The following is a 22289-nucleotide window of genomic DNA, read 5'->3' as shown; positions in this document are numbered from 1 at the left end:
TGCTTCTGGCACAGCCCCACCCCTTCCCCTCACTCCGGCTGGGCTGCGAGGCTGCTGCCTGCCCAACCAGAAACAACCGGCCCCAGAACGACTTTAAGCTTTAGGAACACCCCCGCACACTCAGGACTAAACACTACTCAGTAGTCAAGGCCATTGTTTCCCAAACTGACCCCTTGCTCAGTGCCCTTTCACTCACAGAGAAGTCGACAGGAGGAGAATATATCCTTTTTTTTTTTCGATTTGAGGTTTTTAAAGGAGTCACAGGTCAAGAGCATCACAAAGCCCCTGATCTGCTATCAAAGGGCCAATAAGAAGTAAACTGATATTACAGTGCAGATTTCCCCAGAGAGCCAGCTGGCTTCATGTAGGACCTGGGGTGGGGGTGGTGAAGGGATAGAGTAGAAACCCCACCAGGAACTCTCTTCCTTAAACTGAGGTTCAGTAAAAATTTAAAAAATGCTATCTTGGCTGACAAATGCCACCTCTTAAAAGTGCCCTGACACTTCCCTGTAAGGGCTACTCCCCTTGGCTGCTGACTGGGAAAGAGAATAAAACCCCAAGGGATGTCCTGGGAAGGAGGAAGGGACCTCAGGTCCTCTCCTCTGATGGAGACAATAGCCTTGAGAAAGGCAGGAGCTGAATTGAAATGTGTTGATTATCTCTATCCACTGAAGTCCCAAATAAAGTTCTGTGTTTCATTTTTTCTGGGCTTAGGCTGATGGAAGAAGGAACACGGGGAGGGTGGCTATATGAATATGGGGTTGATGAAGGGCATGAGTGGGCCCACACAAGCCAGCCAGCTGTGTGCTTCTGGGTAGGGTCTCTTCTCTATAAGGCTGGGAAGGCTCAGTGCCAGGGCCCACAATACTTTCAGGGGTCCACAAAAGTATTCTAATTTCTTTTTGTTGTTTTAAAATTGTACTTAGTTAGTGTTAGTCAGTCAGTCATGTCCTATACTTTGCGACCCCATGGACTATAGTCTGCCAGGTTCCTCTGTCCATGGGATTCTCCAGGCCAGAATACTGGAATGGGTAGCCATTCTCTTCTGCAGGGGATCTTCCAGACCCAGGGATCAAATCCGGGTCTCCTGCACCGGAGACAGATTCTTTGCCATCTGAGCCATTAGGGAAGCCCTAAAATTGTGGTAAAATATACTACATATATTTATGTATATGTGTAAAAACATAAAATGTAACATGTTAACCATTGTAAGTGTTTTGTGGCATTAAGTATATTCACATCGCTGTGCAGCCATCACCCCCATCCATCTCCAGAACTGTTCATCTTCACAAACTGGAACTCGAACCATTAACCAACAACTCCTCCTCTGTTCCCCCCAGTCCCTGACAACCACGACTCTACTTTCTGTCTCTGTGAATTTGACTGCTTTGTTCTTTTTTTTTTTTTTTTTTTTGAGAAACACTTCCAAGTCCTTTATTGGGCCAGCAAGGCCAGGAGCTGCCCAGTTGGGTCCCAGTCTGGTGTTTGTGGCGCCCCTGCCCCTGTTCCCACCTGGGGCAGAGAGCTTCTCTGACAGGCTACTTGGTTCGCTCCTTCAGGTATTCCCAGCCCTCCTTGGAGTACTCCCAGGCCTTGGAGGGGGCCACGGACAGGGCTGACATCATGGTGATGATGCCTGAATTCCAAGAGTCGCGGATGTGAAAGTTAAACTTTGGAGGGGCTGGGAGCTGCGGTAACTTCAGGCCTGTCTGCTAGCACACGTACTGGCTGAACTGGTACACGGCATTGGGGACCACCTCCTCGGCTTTCTGAAGGACGGCCTGACTCTTGTCACTGGACCCCAGCAGCTCCTGGTCGTACACCAGGTAGACAGCACCCCCAGCCACACTGCCCTTGATGAGGAACCTCATCAGCGACCGAACTCGGGGTACCATGATCGCTCGGCTCCGCGCGCAAGGACAATCGGTTCGCCCGCAGCTTCCGGTTGCTTTGTTCTTTATGTAAGTGTAATCATCCAGTGTTTGTCCTTTTGTGTCTGGCTTACTTCATTTAACATAATGTCTTTGAGATTCATCCATGTTGTTAGTATGTGTCAGAATTTCCTCCCTTTTTAAGGCTGAATTATATTCCACTGTATGTATATCTAAATTCTTTTAAAATAAGAAAGAAAAAAGCTTAAGTTCAAGAACATGTTTTAATGTAGAATATTAATGTGTTCATTTTTATACCAATGCAATTATAAACTATAATTTTTAACACTTTGTTGGTTTTTTTTAATGGAGAAAGGAGTCCCAAAAGGCAAAAGCGCCCAGGGCTCCTAGACTGTGGTCCTGCTTCTGGGAGAACTGTCAAGAATGGCGTCTCTGGGGAGAGTTGGTGAATGGGAACTACCAGCTGTCTCTGTGGATGGGTTCAGTTGCCTCAGTTGTTGGCTTTGGGTTGATGGCACTGGGGAGTTCAGAACATTGGTCTGCACGTGTGGCTGTCTATCTATAGGCATCCTTGGGCCACTTCTCCTCGGTTTGAAGTGCAGGTTTCTGTCTGATGCTCCTGAAAAAAATCAAACAAACAAACATGTAAATGTAACAGGGAACACCAGGAAATAAAAACACAAGGGCTGCCTTTTTTTCCTTCTTTGATTTAAAGGGTTCAGTTCTGCAGGGCTCAGAACCAGCTCTGGCTCTATGGATTCCTCCCGGATGTCCATCTGGCCTGTGTCAGTGAGTTGATTGCCTGCGATTTGACAGTAATGATTATAATGGGGTGATTTTGTATTCTTTGACGGATTCAGATCGAAAGGTTCAGAAATGGACCTGTGCCTCCCACCCCCACCTCCTTGCTTGACACTGATGTTTTCTTTGATTCCAAAGAAATAGCAGAGTCTCATGAAAGAAGATCCATATAGAGAAAGGGTCCTTTTCTTTTTAAACTTATTAGGGATTATAGGTTTCTTTTTTGGCCTGGAGACCAAAACAAATGCCATGGGAGCCAAGAAATACTGCATAGGACCAGAGAAACGCTGCCGCAGAAACCTCGGTGGGAGAGAGGGAGGTCTTTCTCAGAATTTTGAAAACCAACTACAGCCATTCTGTGCATGGAGTAGCTGGAGATTGCTTTCTCCCACACATTCTGCTGATACAACTGCTTCGTCTCCCTCTCACTTACCCACCACTGGCAGTGATACTTTCCTTTTTACACTGAGCCTGCCTTCTGCCTTCTTTCTCCAGTAGGCCCTGACTGACAGACAGACAGATGGACCCAGATGCAATGCTGTGGGTGTTGAAGCTATTGAACCAAGGATAATTTGTCCCCTGGTCACTTCCCACTTGCTTCTCAGCCTGATGCCTTTCTGACTGGCTTTTGCACATCGTTCAGGAATGACAAAGAAGCCCTGTGCTCCTCCGTGGGACCTGTGTGTATCCTGGAGGATAGGTCCCAGCGCTGGAGCAACTCTGGCTTTCAGAAGGGCCAGGCCAGTGTCTGCAAAGTCTGCAGAGCTGGCACTTGCTGTTTCTCAAACACATTGATTATATTGTTTTCACAGCGCTCATTAGAGGCCTGGTTTTTCACGCTGCACACCAGTGATTTCCCCCTAAACTCAGACCCTCCAACCCCACAGAGGAGTGCCTGTTCCTGCCACTTCAGGGTTCCTAAGTCCACCTTCTAGAGAAGAGAAGGGTTAAGGTGGACTGTTTGCCTCTATCACCCCAACCCCAGGGAGCCAAGTCTTCTTTGTCAATCTCCCGGGATGGAGTAGAAGACGTAAAGGAGGAGGTCCCCATGCAGAGTGGAACTGGGGCTTCTGGCTGGACGAAAGGAGTGCCCCCAACATCTGCTCATGTCATAACCCAGTGCTCGGCCTGGCCCCTTCCCTCTGGGTCCCACACCAGCTGGGAGGAGAGGGAGGTGTGCCTTTAAGACCAAAGACTGGCAGTGAGGGAGAGGTGCTTCTGGAAGAGCAGGCTTCAGGTTGCCAAGGTGAATCTGTCAATAGAGTATTGAACAGGCTTATCCAGTGGATAGAATTTTTTCGGTCAAAACAGCCAGCCTCTGGCCCTCCTCGCATGGCCCGGAGCACTGCAGACAGGATCCCAGCTGGACAGGAGTCTCCTGAGACAGAAGGCCCACCAGCATGTCCCTCTCCTGGGGACACATTAGTCAGGAAACTGGGTTTCTCTTCTCTCACATGGGTGACCTGGAATGGCACAGAGCAAGTCAGTGCACTAGACCAGCTGTCCTTCACCAGGCACGTCCAGTGGGTTGCTTGTCCAGTTTTCAAAACAAAAATTCAGGGCCCTTCATTTAAAAATTATCAACAGGGGCTTCCCTGGTGGTCCAGTGGCTAAGACATAGTGCTTCCAATGCAGAGGGACTGGGTTCAATCCCTGGTCAGGAAACTAGATCCCACATGCCACAACTAAAGATCTGCATGCTGCAAAGGAAAAAAGATCCCACATGCCTCAATTAAGACCTGGCAACTAAGAGCCCACAGGCGGCAACTAAAACCTGGCACAGCCAAACTGTAAAAAATTTAACTAAATTTATAATGACATAGATTATACTACAAAGGTAATACATGCTTAAAACTCATTTCTTCCTAATGATTTCACTCTATTTGACGCTTACCATGTTCTTGGGGGTGATTCACTTCTATTGTATCTGATGGTGGAAATGTTGGACAATGGTGGCTCTTGTGCCTCTTGTCCCAGTTCCCTGTTCAGTGACTTCCTGCCAGCAGCTTGAAACTAGCTGTGGTGGGAGTATTTACACCACAGAAATTGGCAAACACTGCAAATCACATCTTGCATTACTGTTTCACTGGTTGTCTAGACTTAAGAAAATGATGGAAAAAAATATTAATGATACAGGTTAAATTTAAAAGCATGTCCTGTCCGCAGCCATTACATTGTGAATGCCACAAAAAACTGAAGGAATATTCTTTTGATATTAAAAAACTCTTATCTGATTCAGTGAAGAAGCCACTCACATCATTATGAACCAGTGAGGTTTGACTTCTGTGTTGTTTCCCTTTCACTTTACTGGTTGGCTTCAATATCAACTAACATTCTTGTCAGAACTACACTCATTCATCAGTGGCAAGCATATGTTGGCCACTGATCCAAGAGTTTGGGGAAAAAAGTCAATGAAAGCATTCTGTGAATCAATTGGTTATAGAGTTTACAGTAAAGAATATTTGTAAATTCTATGACACACTTTCTTTATATGAGTAAGATCATATGTATTCCACCCTGACCCCCACCACACTAGGTGATAGTCCTAAACATTTATCAGCAACTCACACAGGGGCCAGCCCAGAGGAGGCACTTAGATTAATGTAAGTAAGTGAAATGTGTTTAGTGAAATGGGGTTGAGGACACTGATTCAACTGTTTGTAGCCCTAAAGAAGGCCAGGACATTGGAGGAGAGCCCCAGGCCTGGGACAGGTGACAGGAAGAACTGGGATCCTAGGACACCATGGCAGGACCCGGAGGGGGTGAGGGACACAGGGACACCTGGCATATTGATAGGATTTTTTTTTTCTTGGAATACACTTTTGTAATGTGTTGTTTATTTATTTAGCGGCGTTGGGTCTTAGTTTCGGCATGTGGGATGACGTCACAAGGGATCTTTCGTTGTGGTGCACCGGCTCTGTAGTTGTGGCACTTGGGCTCCAGAGCTCACAGGCTCAGTAATTGTGATGTGCACAGGCTTAGTTGCTCCACAGCATGTGGGATCTTAGTTTCCCGACCAGGGATCGAACCAGTGTCCCTGCATTGCAAGGCAGATTCTTAATCACTGGACCACTGGCAAGTCCCATATTGATAGGATCTTAACGAAGATCCTATCATAAGACCTACAAGACCTGTGGATGGTGAACCAAGTCCTTTCAGTACAGCATCCTTGTAGCTTCTCCTCCCTGAACAAGATGCTCCCTTTCATAGGTGGCACAGGATCCCAGACCCCCCTAAGTCATTGTCCTAAAGGTAGATGGGCCCAGGCCCCCATACAAAGGCCCCATTATCCTCAGGATTGCCCCATGCTGCTCTCTCTGTCCTCCAACCCTGTTAGGGATCCTTGTGTCCTAGACTGATTGTGTCCACATTCCTGGCCTCCGTATCTGCTAAACCTAAGGAGGGGCTGGTCCAACTCCAACCCTGGCTCTCCTCTTGCTGGTGGGAAAGAATTATCCTTTTATTTTGTTTTGTTCTATAAGTGTGTTTGCATAAAGTATGCATCAGATTGCAGGGGGTGGGTGGTCAGAGAAGGCCTCACTGAGCAAGTCACAGGTGAATTAAGACCTATATGTTGAGAAGGAGACAACTAGGTAAAGATGGGGTGGGTGGTGCATGTTGCTCCAGAGAGATGGGACAGCATGTGCAAAGGCCCTGAGACAAGCACAGACCAGGAGTGTTTGAGGACCAGAAGGAAGGCAGGACACGGGGACAGTGTGAGCTGGGGGATTGGGCTTCGAGAGCACATGAGAGAAGGATGAAGGCTGTTTGCCCTAGTGGCTGTGATGAGGAGTTTGGACTTGATTCTAATCGGGTAGAAGTCCTTTGGCAGTTTTAAGCAGGAAAGTGAGGGGAACCAGGTCAGGCCTTGCCCTAGTGGCTGTGATGAGGAGTTTGAACTTGATTCTAATTGGGTAGAAGTCCTTTGGAGGTTTTCAGCAGGGAAGTGAGGGGAACCAGGTCAGGCCTAGACACGGAGCAAGATCCCAAGCCTTGAGAAGGGGTTGCGTGCTTAGCTTTCCTGGATGACCTATTCTCTACCAGGTCATCTTTTTAGCAGCATCACAGAAGTACCATCTCTCCCCCTGGTAGCAGCATGGATTTGAAGACTTAAACACTAAAAATAGAGGGTAGGGCTAAAGGCACAGACTCCAGGAACCAGGCTGCATAGGTCTGCGTGGAGCTGGGGCATTTACTCCCTCCCCTCTGTGACCTTGAGCAACTGATTCATCATCCTGCACCTGTTTCCTCACCCTGAAAAGGAGGCTAATGATAAAACAGTGGTAGTGTTGGAGGTTAACTGGATCAATAGGCAAAGCTTTGCACAGTGACTGCCAGGCGGAAGGCACAACACATGTTAGCTATTATTGTTATTTTTATTGTTTTCATGATGGCTGTCAAGACAGAGAGGCACCCAGGCAACCAAGCCCGGGTCAGAATCCCAGCTCAGGACAAGGATGCCCGGGGTCATGGAAGCCGGTTACGCTGACGGGTGGGTAGGTGAGCTTGAAGCTACACACTTCACTACAGGTGAGGTGTGGAAGCAGGTGTTATGAGCTCCAGAAGCCTCACATTCAGGGCCCATGGAGCCCCTGGAACTCCTGGGTCCTCAACACATATGGCTCCTCTGTTCCTGGTGGCTTCAATGGACAACCGTGGATTACAGGGAGCAGGCCTTTATTTTCCATTTGAATTGAATGCTTTACTAGGTCTATGTGGCCCTGGGAAGTCCTCTGTGCAGGGAAATGAGCTGTCTTGGCCCAGGGGGCAGTTGCAGAACTGAGCTGGGTCTTAGGCAGAGGTGTGGAGAGGAACTGGCGTTCTCTGAGAATTGGCGTCAGGGTCCCGGCATCTGTGTTGTCAATTTTGGGTCTTTGGGTCACTTCGTGTGAAGAGGGTCTTTGAACACCAAGCCCAGTGCCTGGGACACTTGGGGGTGGCGTGGGTGACTCATCTGGGAGGGGCTGGGCTAATGCATACCCAGCCCTGGTTGGAAGAGCAAAGGAGGGGGCTAGGAGGCCATGAAAAGGGGACTAGGGTGCTACCCAGCTCCAGGGGAGCCAGTTGCTGGCTTGTGTGTAGGACCAGGGACCCCCTGGGTTACAGGCCTATGATGGCAGCATGTCGGGACTGTCAGGCAGCTCATTTTGAGAGGTGACGCCATGTCCCTCACTTACAGACAAGAAAGGTTCTAACTGGCTATGCAGTGGCAGCAGGGCTGGGACCCTGCCCACGGTGGCCCCACTCATCTCCACACTTCCAGCTGGAAGTTGTGCTCCACAGGCTGTTTTCATTCCCTAGTCATGACCAGGCCCTGGGTCGTCACACCTAGTACACCTGGTGACCAGCCTCAGGAGAGCCTGGGGTTTGTGGTGAGGACTGGAGTGAATTAAACAGACACAGGTTCCCATTATCAGGGAGTTTATCGTTTGAGAAGGTGGAGCCAGCAGAGGTAGTAAGGGCTGAGGACTAGACAGAGGTGGCTCCAGTGACTTGGACCCACCAAGCTCTGGGCCAGGGCCCTGGTGAACACACTCCTTTTTTGAAAAAAAAAAAAAAAAATTTATTTTAATTGGATGCTAATTACTTTACAATCTTGTAGTGGTTTTTGCCATACACTGGTGAACATACTCTTACCTTATCCACACAAAGTGGTCATATTATCCTCAGCTCTGTGGGGAAACCGAGGCAAAGAGAAGGTAATGATATACAAGAGGGATAGGGTGCTTTGCATATGGGATGGATGTGAACTTGGAGCGGGGGCAAAAAGCAGACTGTAATGGGTTGAGTAGTAGCCCCCCACTGGCACCAGATATGTCCACCTGACAACTCAGAACATGGTCTTCTTTGGAATAAGAGTGTGTGTAGTTAAGGCAAGGGTCCTGAGGTGAGATCATTCTGGATTAGCATGAAATACAAGGACGAGTGTCCTTAAAAGAGGCTGAAGAGGAGAAGATATACAAAGATGTTCTCCTTACATCTGGGGAGGATGCCACATGATGATGGAGCCACAGGCCAAGGTACGCCTGGGGCCTCCAGAAGCTGGAGGAGGTAAGGGGTGGTCCTCCCCTGGACCTTAGGAGGCACGGCCCTGCCCACCTCTTGATTTTTGACTTCTGGGATCTAGAGCTGTGAGAGAATAAACTGCTCCTTCAAGCCCTTCAGTTTGGTGTGGAGCCAGGATTTGAGTCTGGTGTATCTGCCACAAAGCCTCATTTCTCCATTACTCTGCTGCCCAAGGGGGATCCTCGCATAACAGTCCCATGTCCTTTCCTTGTTGGTAGAAAGAGAGGGACCGCTAGTCTCTCTGTGCTCCTGCTGTGGGCTGAGGGCTGGGGTATGTCTTCTCACACAGTTGGCATGCCCAGCCTGTCAGCTCCATTATAATCCATTTTATACATGAGAGGGCCCTGTTATAATCCATTTTATACATGAGAGGCCCCCCTTTTCAGGGCCAGACTCACAGAAGAAGGACTCTGACCCCAAGAGCTGTCCTTTGCTTCCACCAAATGTCCCTACGAGGGCAAGATATGATGAGTGTCACTAAAGTAGACAGCATGATGCTGTTACAACACTCTAGTTTCCCCCTAAACACATGTGCCCAGAGAAAGGTCTGGAAAGATATACCTCTTGGGGTTGTTACCGGTCTTTCCCTTCCTACAGCTCCAGCCCTGGGTCCCACCCTCATCTCCAAATGTCTGGATTTATGGCAAGCACTGTGGCTCTGGCCTCTCTGCTTCTTGTCTTCCCTCCCAATGTGCCTCAAATTCTCAAATTCCCATTTCTTTCCTCCTTTTTTTTTTTTTTTTAAAAATGTATTATCTGGCCGCACTGGGTCTCAGTCACGGCATGTAGGATCTAGTTTCTTGACCAGGGATTGAACCTGGGCCCCTTCATTGGGAGCATGGAGTCTTAGCCACTAGACCACCAGGTAAATCCCTCAGATTCTCTTTCATTACTCATTCTCACCCGAATCACCCCAATCCTCTCACTGGAGCACCAGAGGTTTTCCCTGACACCCACCTGCTGTCTAACCCTTTCTCCTCTCCCTCATCTGTCACTCTGCTCTCTTTGGGGATCCCTGTCACAGATGGGCAGTCTTCCCTCACTTCTTTCAGGCCCTGGCCTGTTCAGGCCTTGCTCCTTCTCTTCTAGGGCAAGCAGAGAGGGGACAAAGATTTACCAAGCACTTCTGTACTCCCTTCATCACAGGATTGGCATGAGACCCTTCGCTTACATGCCGGCTCCTCCCGAGAGCCCTGACGGGCAACCTTATCCCCATTTCACAGATGAGAAAACTGAGGCTCAGATGCTGACTAAACAGCTTCATGCAGCTGCTATGTGCCAGAGTTGGGATTGCAAACACTTACCCAAGGTCTGTGCTTCTGATGGCTGCCTATCGCAAGCCAGGCAGTCTCGAACAGTACTGTCTGCTCTGCAAACTGCCCCTCCCCCCATGAGGGGGCCACGCAGACCCTGTGCTCCGTCTGTCGGCCCTCACATCTGTAGCTCTGTGTTGACACTTCAACACATGGTGTGGGACGGTGACGTAACGCTTCGTGTCTGTGCACAAGCAGGTCTTATCTCCCCGCTCAACTATAAATTTGGAGCTGGTGGGACAAGTCTGCATTTCCTCAGCATCTCCCGTGTCCCTAGCAAGCACTCGGGCAAGCATGTGGCGATTCATTTTGAAGGAATGCACACCATGTGAAGTAAACAGTGCCGTTGACCTCTAGGACTGAATTTCAGGCCCAAATGCCTTTACAGGGTTTGTCGCGGTACTGAGTACTGAGGATCTGACGAAACTCCTCGTTTTTCGCAGGACCGGAGGAGCCCACACTCAGCGTCACTCAGCAGGTGGCCAGGCGGGCTGCTCTGTGAGGGTCAGGTGGGCCACTGGACTTTTCTGTTTATCGTGAGGGTCTAGGGCAGTTCGGTTCAAAAGAAATGTCATGGGAGACATGTCTGTAATTTTATGTTTTCTGGTAGCCATGTGAAAAAAGTAAAAGGAGACAGGTAAAATTTATTTAGTGTATTAGCCCAGCATATCCAAAATACTTCAACCTGTGGCCAATAAAAAGTTATTAATGAAGTATTTGACCTTATGTCTGTTGTTGTTAGTCTGGGAAATTGGGCGTGGATTTTGCGCTTTGGGTGCCTCTCCTCTGGCACTTGGTGAATTTCATGTTCTCAAAGGCCACATGAGGCTTTGTGGCCCCATATTACACAGCAGGCTCGGGGTTGGATGTGATAACTCCCAAATCCCAGTTGAGCAAAGCCCTCTGGGCATCTAACCCGTGAGAGCTTTATGATTTGTCCCTGGTTTATGTCCCTCACAGCCCTACAGACCTGAGGCAGGCCAGTGGCTGGACCCAGTGTCCGGGATCATGTGGTCATTTGTGTGCTCAGCGTGGTCAGGCTTGGTCTCAGGCTTGGTGAGGGGGCTTCCTCTGGGCCAAAGCAAGTGCCCACCAAGAATGCTGCCTCCAGCCCACCTCCCCCTGTAGGCCCATCCAGGTTGATTTAAAAAGTGAGATCAGAGCCAGGGTGGGTGGTGGCCTTCACAGACATCTGTGGGACGGGACATTCACATCAATAACATGTCCCCTGTACACTCAGCTCACTTCAAAGGTGCCTTCCTGGGACACAGCAGTTTTCCAACAGCCTAGGAGACTGGCTGGCTGGCAGAGGACAGCTGGAGCTGGAGTTTCTTTGGAGAAGGGTGTCTTCTTCCTGGGTGCTTGGTCTGGGCTTCTGTTACAGGCAGGAAACTGCTGATATCGGCAGGACAGGGTGCACCTCCAAGGTGTCTGTGGGATGCTGCCTGGAGCAGACCCAGGAGGGGCTGTGAGCATCTGCTTATCATTTAAGTGGATGCTGTTTGCTGGCAGCTGAAGGTAATTATGGGGCTTCGTCCTTGAGGATGGTTCTGCGCATGTGTCTCCTGCGGGACTGGTGGCCGTCAGCTGCTCAGCGAGCTGTGAATCTCTGGGACTCTGGGCAGGGCCTCCATTCACTGCATCCAGATGCCTGGGATAAAAATGCCTAATCTGTTGGAGACATTTCCTCCTCTCAGGGATGGTGACATCGGTAGGCAGTCCTGCTGGGTGCTGACCTCCAGCCTCCAGGCACAGACTCTGCCCCCGGGATGTCTGTCCCTGGCAGCTTCTGTCTGTCCTCGTTCCTCTGGCCTCTTTCCACAGTTCTCTATCCTCTCTCCTCCTCTCTCTGCCTTCCACTCAGAAGCTCCACTCTCCTCTAATTCTTTTCCAGCCTCTTCCTTTCCTGGCACTTTTCTGGTTATGCCTGTGTGCCTCGTTTGGATCCTCCTGCTTTATTGCTGGGGCAGTCACAGTACTGAGTTTAATAGTCCACCCCACCCATTTCATTTCTATCCAGAACCTCAGAATGGGAACTTGCTGGGAAAGAGGATCTTTGCAAATGCGATATACTTGAAACAAGATTGTTCGAGTGGGTCCTAACCCCCTATGACTGGATTCGTTATAAGAAGAGGGAGATTTGGACACAGACACAGAGATACTGGGGCAAAAGCCACATGAAGATGGGGATAGACTTTGGGGTGATACATTTAGAAGTCAAGGATGCCAAGGCTTGCAGGAGGCCACCAGAAATTGAAAGGGGCAGGAAACTTTAGAGAGAGCCCTGCCCTGCTGACACCTTGATTTCAGACTTCTGGCCCCCAGAGCTGTGAGAGGAGCAGTTCCTGTTGTTCAGGCCCTCCAGTGAGTGGCCCTTTGTTACACCAGTCCTAGGACACTCACCCAGCCTGTTCGCTGGGCTGGACCCCAGAACAAGAGGAGGATCCCTCCGGCCGACCCTGCTCTGGGTTTGCTGAGGCTCCAGTCCTCAGCAGGCTGTCCCTCACATTCAGCTCTGTCTGCAGAAGCCTCAAGCTTCACACACAGTTTTGGGGATAATGGCTTCAGAATTCCAAAGGATTTCTTTGAGCTCACCAGACGCTGACCACAGCCAAGCTGCAACCCCACACTTGACGAGTGATGCAATCAATGCCTTGACAGTGTTTCAGGAGCAGAGGGTGGGGTGGACAAGAATAGGCAAACAAGAGCAGATTATTGCAACAGTACAGACTAAAGCCATCCCTGCTGAACTGGGTGACAGTGTGGGTAGAGGTAACAGGCCTCGGGAACAATATCAGAATGGGGCAATACCGGCAGAGCAGAGAGGTTGCCGAGAGAGCACGTGATCTCGTGCAGGTGGGAGGTGAAGTGACCAGGCAGTCAGCAGTAGCCAGCGAGGAAGGCTGTGTGGCAGAATGGTTAGGAACTATGTGAGCCAGAGTCTTGTCTCTGCCCTGACCACAGGTGGGGTTCCCTGACCCCAAGCTCTTTTTCTGTGAAATGGATGGGAAGGGGCCCACTTCCCAGGAATCTGGGAGAGTGAGAAATGGGAGGATGATCAGCCCTTAGGGACTGTGCTGTTGTCAGAATTCCTGAACAGGCTGAAGCTCTAGACTGGGTCACTCTTCAAAAAGCAAGGAAAGAAGATGGGACTTCCCTCGTGGTTAAGAATCCACCTTGCCGTGTAGGGGATGCTAGCTAGTTCTATCTCTAGTCAGGCAACTAAGATCAGATATGCCTCAGGGCAACCAACATCCTGTTTGTCGGGGAGCAACTAAGCCCACTGGCTGCAGTACTGAGCCCAGGTGCTCTGGAAAGAGTCGGCGCACCGCAGCCGAAGATCCCAAGTACCGCAACTAAGACCCCCAACAACACTAAATCAATAAATAAAAGGTTTTTTTAAAAAAAGCATGGAGAGGCTTCTCTTTGGGGGAATGCTGGAGGATGGGCAGTCTCCATTGAGATGGACGTAGGTCGAGCAGGGTGGGACAGACTGCACGCTCAAGCACACACACATGTACACAGGCTGCAAGCTCAACCACTGACCACGTCAGGGAAGTGTCCGTAAAGAGAATGTGAAAGAAGGGCTGAGGCTGGAGCGGCCAGTAGGGGCCAAAAAAGGTGTGTGTGTCTCATGCCAGGAGAGAGGGTGGGGGTCGAGTGAAGGAGGCATTGAAGATCAGGGGAAGTGGTGCTGAGAGCACGGATGGGGGTCCACTTGGGAGAGGACAAGGGTGGCCAGTGCAGAGACTGGTGGGGAGAGGGGAGAGGGCATGAGGACCACCTCTCCTGGTGGCCCACTAGCTAAGACCCTGTACTCCAAAGCAGGGGACCCATGTTTGATCCCTGGTCAGGGAACTAGATCCCACATGCTATAACTAAGAGTTTGCAGGGGGCAACTAAAGATCCTGCATGCCGCAACTAAGACCTGGCACAACCAAAAGAGTAAATAAATATTTCTTAAAATATTTATTTAAAAAGGGAGAGGGTGAGGGCTGACGTTCTAGAGCTCCTGGTGGGGAGGGTGTTGGGGAGAGGAGGGTGTTGGGATGGGGTGGGGAGAAAAACTGGAGATAAGATTGTCAGCGGGGTGGTTTGGGGGAGATGGGGCTGCAGTCAGGGTCACCAGGAGGTTAGGGGAAGACTCCCTGATCAGCAGGGGAGCTGGGCTGAGGTGGAATCTATACACAGTACACTACCCCCTATAAAGACCAGCAACCTCCAGACCAAGTGGATGAGGCAGGTCGGAACAATGGTCGGGTCAGGCTGGAGTGCAAGGGGCCAGGAGCCTAGGTGTCACTGCGATGGGCTGGAAGGGGCCCTGCTCCCTCTCTCCTCTCCTCTCCTTGCCTGTTTGGGACTCAGGCTGCCAGCAGAGCAATCAGGCTTAGCTCTGAGGGGAGTGCAGGTAGCATTGTCTACACGTGTGTTCACACAAAGAGGTACGTACCTGGAGGGATGTTCACCCTTTGTCATCACCTCTGGGCGGTGCCATCTAGTGATTTTTATTTTTATTTTTCTCTTTTGCACTTTTTTAAAGTGGCTTCTTCTTTTTCTTTTTGTGCTGCACCTCACAGCTTGTGGGATCCTAGTTTCCTAAACAGGGATCAAACCTGGGCCCTTGGCAGTGAAAGTGCAGAGTGTGAACCGCTGGAGTGACAGGAAATTTCCTCTCCTGCACTTTTGAATTTAGTTTACAACCACCATGCACTGCTGTTGCTTCTCCCCGATGCCAAACAAACAATAAAACAATTTAAGACCTCCCCTTCAGGTCCCAGCATTTGGATTGAGCTGGGAGGTGAACCTTCCTGCCTCTGCTGATTATTACACATTCTGTTCACTTTGAGGGACTCTGGAGCCTCGCGGGTCCTTGTGGGCAAGTGAACTCGGAGGAGGGGGCAGTCAACATCACCCTGAAAACAACACTCTCCCCCCAGCTCTTCCTAGATGAAAATATCCCCTCCTTGAGAAACAGGTGTCCCGGGCAGGAACGCTGCACTGCCTGTACACCCGCCCATCCCATTTCCCTCTCCGCACACCCTCTAGCCTGCCTGGCTCTGCTCTTTCCTTCTCAATCCTTTGAGGACTTCGCCCTTTGCCTGCTCTCTTGTCTACACCAGCAGCTCCTCCCAGCAGAAGGATTTTTTTTTAAAGAAAATACTTGTTTATTCATTTGGCTGTGCCAGGTCTTAGTTGCGGCATGCAGGATCTTTAGCTGCCCCCGTGCAAACTCTTAGTTACAGCCTGTGGGATCTAGTTCCCTGACCAGGGATCAAACCCAGGTCCCCTGCTTTGGGAGTACAGGGACTTAGCCAGTGGACCACCAGGAAAGTCCCAGTAGGAGGATTTCTGTTCACCAGCTAATCCACCCTGGGAGTCTCCTCCTGTCATCCCATGACTCTCTCTGGCCAACTGCCTTGTTCCTCTGCTTCCTCCAGCTTCTGGTTCAAGTTGTCTAGGGTGGGGCCTGGGGTCTGAGATTTGACAAAGACTCCTCAGGTGATCCTCACCTGCAGTCAGGGTGCAGACCTACCAAGCTCACAGCCTCCTAGACATTTCACTCATCCTTATTGCCTGAATCAATGACATGCCAGTAAGTGTTTAATAACTAGTTCTGAGTGATGAGGACAAAACCCTCAATTTATATAATTTGCCAATTTCTGTGGTGTAAATATTGCTACATGGCCAATTTCAAGCTCCCAACATGAAGTTTACCAGCCAGCAAATTCCTGAAAATTTAACCTCTGGGGTGGGATCTCCAGGTGGCCTGTCTTTACCCTGAGCTGACTTGCAACCCTCCGGACCCTGGTTCAGTGATGGATGGGAACCAGGCAATATCACATAGCAAATGGATTATAGAAGCAGCCCCAGGCCTAGGTGTTTTGAGCAGTAGCTCAGGGCCACCACCCCCACCTCCTGAAGGACATTTCCTAGACTGGCAGGTGGTCGATTCTCTCAGTCCGGTCCTCGCCCACGAGTCCTTCTCTGAACCTTCTGTACAGGATGTGCAGGCCGGCACTCAGCAGCCATTCTGCCACCTTCCTCTGTCTCAGAGAGGAAGGTAAAACCCAGCTATCCCAAGACTTCTTTGCCACTCACTTTGGTCAGTTAGATGCCTTCTTGGGAATTTGGAAGCAGGAAGCAATGGAAAGGCCACGCTTCTGCTTTTTTCCTTGGCATGTTTGGTGGTGGGCATGTGAGGCAGCATTCTGTGGGCTGGCCCCCAGCCCTGGGGGTGTTGAGAGGCAGGTTGAGGCCTAGTTTTTGGTCAGTGTTGGTCCAGTGGGTGCTCTGATTGCTCCAGGCATTCTGAAGCCTGTGGTCCCAAAGCTGTCGTCTTGGTCTCCCACCTTATTGATGGGGAGTGAGGGGTAGCTTTCTTGATGGGCCAGTTTGGTGGTGTCTTAGGGCCCATTTTGGAAGCAAAGAATAGCCTGCTTCTCCAGTCCTTCCAAGGATTTTTATAAGCACCTAGTTTCATTTTCTGCCAGACGTTGCCAGAGTGGCTTCTGTTGTCTTCATCTGAACCCTGACTGACACACTTTCTCACCATTGTCACCTCAAATTCCATGCCCTGTGACCCTCATTCAGGTTTGGAACCCCTAGCTCCATGGGGTATGTCCATGTGCTTTCATTGTAGTGGGATTTGGTGATACATATAAAGAGTGTAGACTCTGAGATGGGACCTAGAAAAAAATCTTTTCAATATGTACACTTATAAGGCAAATGCTTCTGGAAAAACGCAATAACCCAACACCATTGAGAGCTCAGAGTTGTGGACTGTTACCTCTGCTGTGTGACTATGGAAACCGAGAAGGATTCATGAAGCCGTGCCCTCAAGTCTCCCCACTTTCTCTTTTTTATGAGAGCAATTATGCTTCCACTCTGAGCCTGCCTGCCCAAATTGTTCACACAGTCTCAACCACGGCGTTCACAGAGGGTTGGAAGGAAAACACAGAAGTGAGAATGGCTGTTGGGGGCAGGCATGCAGACGGCAGTGAGTAATGACAGTTGACAGTGATCAAGGAAACTGAAAACTATAAAAACAAAGGAAAGTGCAAGGCTCAGAAAGCATAGGCAGGAGTGGGGAGGAGGGACTAGGGCTGTGAGCACAGGGCGAGCCACCCCCTACCCCTTCAGCCCCTGCTATGTGGACCCCAAGGTCATCAGCACCAGGGCCCAGGCCTGACGTGCTATTGGTGCCCACCACAAAGACCCGTCAAGAGCAGGATAAAGAATGTTGGTGCCTTTGGCTGGGGAAACACCGTGCATTTTATAAGGCTGTTTAAGATGGGGGGGGGGCAGAGGTGGGGAGGGGGCAGATGGGGAAAGGATGGTGTGTGAATATTTTCTTATCTTTTATTCACTTGGCCATTAACAATGTACTCAGTTTTGTCCAACTCTTTGTGACCCTATGGACTGTAGCGTGCCAGGCTTCTCTGTCCTTGGGATTCTCCAAGCAAGAATACTGGAGTGGGTTGCCATTTCCTTCTCCATGGGATCTTCCTGACCCAGGGATAGAACCCAGGTCTCCTGAGTGTCTTGCGTTGCAGGCGGACTCCTTACCACTGAGCCACTGGGGAAGCCGACAATGCATGAGCAATTTTAAAAGATTCTCCACCGAAGCGATGAGCTTAAAATGTATTTTTTATCAAGTAACACGTTTACTGAACAATGTTGGAAAAATTTAAAAAGTGAAAGCGAGGAAACTGCAGTCCAGACATAGCCACCGTTAACCTGTTGGAACTTTCCTCCCAGCCTTTCTTCCATGTCTGTCCATCTCCTCTGTTTCTGTCTTGGGCTTGGACAGTGTCTATATATGGGTTCCTCTCTAGGTGACTATACATTAAAATTTAAAAACAATTAATGATGATAGTGTGCTTATAGATCTGTATCCAACTTTTCACTTAACTTTCTTATCTTGCCTCCTCCCAACAGGGGATTTAATAAACTGAAACCAAACACCCCTGTTACAGGATAGACTTCAGTTACAACTGACAGATTTTGCAAATGAAAATACAGAGGATTTTGCAAATGAAAATATTAGAGGAAGATAAGCCAGGTGGACAGAGAGTAGGGCCTCCGAGGCCTATACCAGGCTTTGAGGTACCGATGTCACCCTCGTGGGGGAGCATGGAACACTGAACTACATTTTAATTTTGGATAAACAATGACTGTCCTATGCAAGTCCAGGACATAGTTATATTAAAATAATGATTTATTGTGTATCTGATATTCAAATTTAGCTGTGTTCTATGTCTTGTCTGGTAGCCTAACTTCTAAGTGCTGGGTGGCTTCAGACACTGGGGTTTAATCATTTTAGACTGAAAGTCGGCCCACACCTGGAAGACTGAGTCTGCTCAGACCTAGAGGGACTGATTCTGCTCACACCGAATTCCAGGTGACTCTTTGCTTTGGCCTTGTACTTTCCTATCTTCCTCTGACTTCCCTCTGATGCCCTCTTATCACCCTGCTTATTTAACTTATATGCAGAGTACATCATGAGAAACGCTGGTCTGGAGGAAGGACAAGCTGGAATCAAGATTGCCAGGAGAAACATCAATAATCTCAGATATGCAGATGACACCACCCTTATGGCAGAAAGTGAAGAAGAACTAAAGAGCCTCTTGAGGAAAGTGAAAGAGGAGAGTGAAAAGTTGGCTTAAAGCTCAACATTCAGAAAATCAAGATCATGGCATCTGGTCCCATCACTTCATGGCCAATAGATGGGGAAACAGTGGAAACAGTGACTGACTTTATTTTTGTGGGCTCCAAAATCACTGCAGATGCTGACTGCAGCCATTAAATTGAAAGACACTCCTTGGAAGGAAAGTTATGACGAACATAGATAGCATATTCAAAAGCAGAGACATTACTTTGCCAACAAAGGTCTGTCTAGGCAAGGCTATGGTTTTTCCAGTGGTCATGTATGCATGTGATATTTGGACTATAAGGAAAGCTGAGTGCCGAAGCACTGATGCTTTCGAACTGTGGTGTTGGAGAAGACTCTTGAGAGTCCCTTGGACTGCAAGGAAATCCAACCAGTCCATCCTAAAGGAGATCAGTTCTGAGTGTTCATTGGAAGGACTGATGTTGAAGCTGAAACTCCAATACTTTGGCAACCTGATGCAAAGAGCTGACTCATTTGAAAAGACTCTGATGCTGGGAAAGATTGAGGGCAAGAGGAGAAGGGGATAACAGAGGATAAGATGGTTGGATGGCATCACTGACTCAATGGACATGGGTTTGGGTGGACTCCGGGAATTGGTGATGGACAGGGAAGCCTGGCGTGCTGTGGTTCATGGGGTCGCAAAGAGCCAGACATGACTGAGCGACTGAACTGAACTGAACTTTCTATCTTTCAGATACCAGCCCATGTATCATTCATTGAACCCTCACAAGAGCTCTGAAGCCTGTTTTGCAGAAAAGGAAGTAATTGCCCAGGTTTCTTCAACCAGGAAGGGTATTTGCATCAGGTATGCCTGACTAGGGATTCCTTAAATTGGGTTGAAGAGAATTAGAGGAATCTAAGCCAGGTGTATATTGTCACCCTGCTTATTTAACTTATATGCAGAATACATCATGAGAAATGCTGGTCTGGAAGAAAGACAAGCTGGAATCAAGATTGCCAGGAAAAATATCAATAACCTCAGATATGCAGATGACACCACCCTTTTGGCAGAAAATGAAGAGGAACTAAAAAGCCTCTTGATGAAAGTGAAAGAGGAGAGTGAAAAAGTTGGCTTAAAGCTCAACATTCAGAAAACTAAGATCATGGCATCTGGTCCCATCACTTCATGGCCAATAGATGGGGAAACAGTGGAAACAGTGACTGACTTTATTTTTCTGGGCTCCAAAATCACTGCAGATGCTGATTGCAGCCATGAAATTAAAAGACACTTACTCCTTGGAAGGAAAGTTATGACCAACCTAGATGGCATATTAAAAAGCAGAGACATTACTTTGCCAACTAAGGTCTGTCTAGTCAAGGCTATGGTTTTTCCAGTAGTCATGTATGGATGTGAGAGTTGGACTGTGAAGAAAGCTGAGCACTGAAGAATTGATGCTTTTGAACTATGGCGTTGGAGAAGACTCTTGAGAGTCCCTTGGACTGCAAGGAGATCCAACCAGTCCATTCTAAAGATCAGTCCTGGTTGTTCTTTGGAAGGAATGATGCTAAAGCTGAAACTCCAGTACTTTGGCCACCTCATGTGTAGAGTTGACTCATTGGAAAAGACTCTGATGCTGGGAGGGATTGGGGGCAGGAGGAGACAGGGATGACAGAGGATGAGATGGCTGGATGGTATCACCGACTCGATGGATTGAGTTTGAGTGAACTCTGGAAGTTGGTGATGGACAAGGAGGCCTGGCATGCTGCAATTCATGGGGTCACAAAGAGTTGGACACAACTGAGCGACTGAACTGAACTGAACTGAAGCCAGGAGGACAGAGAGTGGGGCCAGTGAGGCCTATACCAGGCTTTGGGGTACCGACACCACCCTCCTGTGGGATCCTCCTCCCCTGGATAGTAGGCTTGGGCCTCTGAGACATGGGAAAGCTTCTGGCGACAGCCTGGAACCCAGGGCAGTTGGACAGGGCAGTCAGAGCTGGGCGATTTGGCTACTTGGTTTCCAACCCACTGATGGTCCCTCTTGCCCTGTACCTCCAGACTGAGGCTGGCAGGGGGCCAGGGTCATGCGTGTTACTGAGGGGCAGGGGTTGGTGGAATTAAACCCCCTTAACCTCCCTCTCTTTAGTGGTTGCTGAGAAAAGAGGAAGAGAGCCACCAGGTCAGAGTTTCCTTGGGAGGTACCCACCCTGCCAGTCTGTTCCCTCACTGATTGCTCTGAGGGTTCAGGGCTTTTGAATTGCTGGCGACAATTTCTTCTGGGCCCTCAAGGGCTTATTTAAATAGAGTTAAAGTGCCTGGCCCCTGGTGGGAGAGGTTAAGTAGCAGAGGTGGAGGATTAAGTGCTGGCTTGGGGGATGGGCAAGCCTTTGGAAGGCTCTGGAATTGGTCTTTCTGTCTCCCAACTCTCCCCTGCCCTCTGCAGCCCCTCACGTTGCTTTCCCCATCAGGCAGACTCCTGGTACCCTTTTCTCTCTGGGCCTCACCAAGGTTCTTAAACATGGGTGTATCTGTGGTCACTTGCAGAGAGGCAGGTACAGTGTGGGGAAGAAGAGCCTCTTCTTTAAGCGTTTGTCCTTGAGACCTTGCCTGGTAGACCAGCTCTGGGGGGTGGCAGGGGAGCTTACCTTCTACCTCCACCCACTAGCCCATCCTCCTCCTCCTTCCCTCCTTTAGGGAGATGCCCACCTGATTTTGAGGATTGGAGGTCTCTGGGGAAACAGTCTGGCAGGGTGGGTACCTCCCAAGGAAACTCTGACCTGGTGGCTCTCTTCCTCTTTTCTCAGCAACCACTAAAGAGAGGGAGGTTAAGGGGGTTTAATTCCACCAACCCCTGCCCCTCAGTAACACGCATGACCCTGGCCCCCTGCCAGCCTCAGTCTGGAGGTACAGGGCAAGAGGGACCATCAGTGGGTTGGAAACCAAGTAGCCAAATAGCCCAGCTCTGACTGAGGGTCAGCATGGGGTGGGGGTGTGGGGGACTGGTCCCTTTTGTCTGGGGCCACAGATCTCTGAGGAGCTGCAGCAGCCAGGGGCTTTTAATCCAGGGCCCTGAAATTGGGGTCTGTCCCTACAGGGTGTGCCAAACTGCTCGGGGCCTGAGCTCTACTGGAAAATATTCTAGAGGGATATGCAAGGGAGGTAGTTAGGCTAATATCGCAACAGCTCAACCTAGGAATCTTGTGACTGGAACCAGGGCAGGGGGTGGACAGAAGTCCAGGGAATGGGTTCTTCTGCAGGGTTTGCTGATGAGAAGGTAGGGAGGAATCGGGGTGACAGCGCCCTTGCTCTGGGTGTGTACCTTGGGTGGAAGGTGAGGCAGTTCTGTGCCGGGGAGGCGCTGAGACCTCAGATCCAGGCTCCGGACTAAGCGGTGTTACTGGCCCTCTGAGAGAGCCCCGCCTACCTCTTGGGCCAGAGGAGAAGGTTGACATTGCAGCAAGAGGGATTTGAGTGGGATCAAGCAAAGGCCTTGCCTCCTGGACCATGTGTATCTAAAAGACAGGTTCTGAGTGTGGTTTTTTCCCTTGTCAAGTCTCCTTGCAGACTGTCAATGTCCTGAATGGGTGAATGAGTAGCTCCTTTTAG

At 49.6% G+C, this 22289-nt stretch overlaps 1 pseudogene; it reads right to left on the bottom strand.

Moving 5' to 3' along the window:
• Positions 1 to 1418: 1418 nt before the first annotated feature.
• Positions 1419 to 1921, bottom strand: LOC101121949 (MICOS complex subunit MIC13-like; annotated as a pseudogene).
• Positions 1922 to 22289: the final 20368 nt, after the last annotated feature.

Source organism: Ovis aries, chromosome 11 (genome assembly GCF_016772045.2).
Source record: "Ovis aries strain OAR_USU_Benz2616 breed Rambouillet chromosome 11, ARS-UI_Ramb_v3.0, whole genome shotgun sequence".
Classification (NCBI taxonomy): Eukaryota; Metazoa; Chordata; class Mammalia; order Artiodactyla; family Bovidae; genus Ovis; species Ovis aries.
This window is presented reverse-complemented; position numbering and strand designations above follow the sequence as displayed.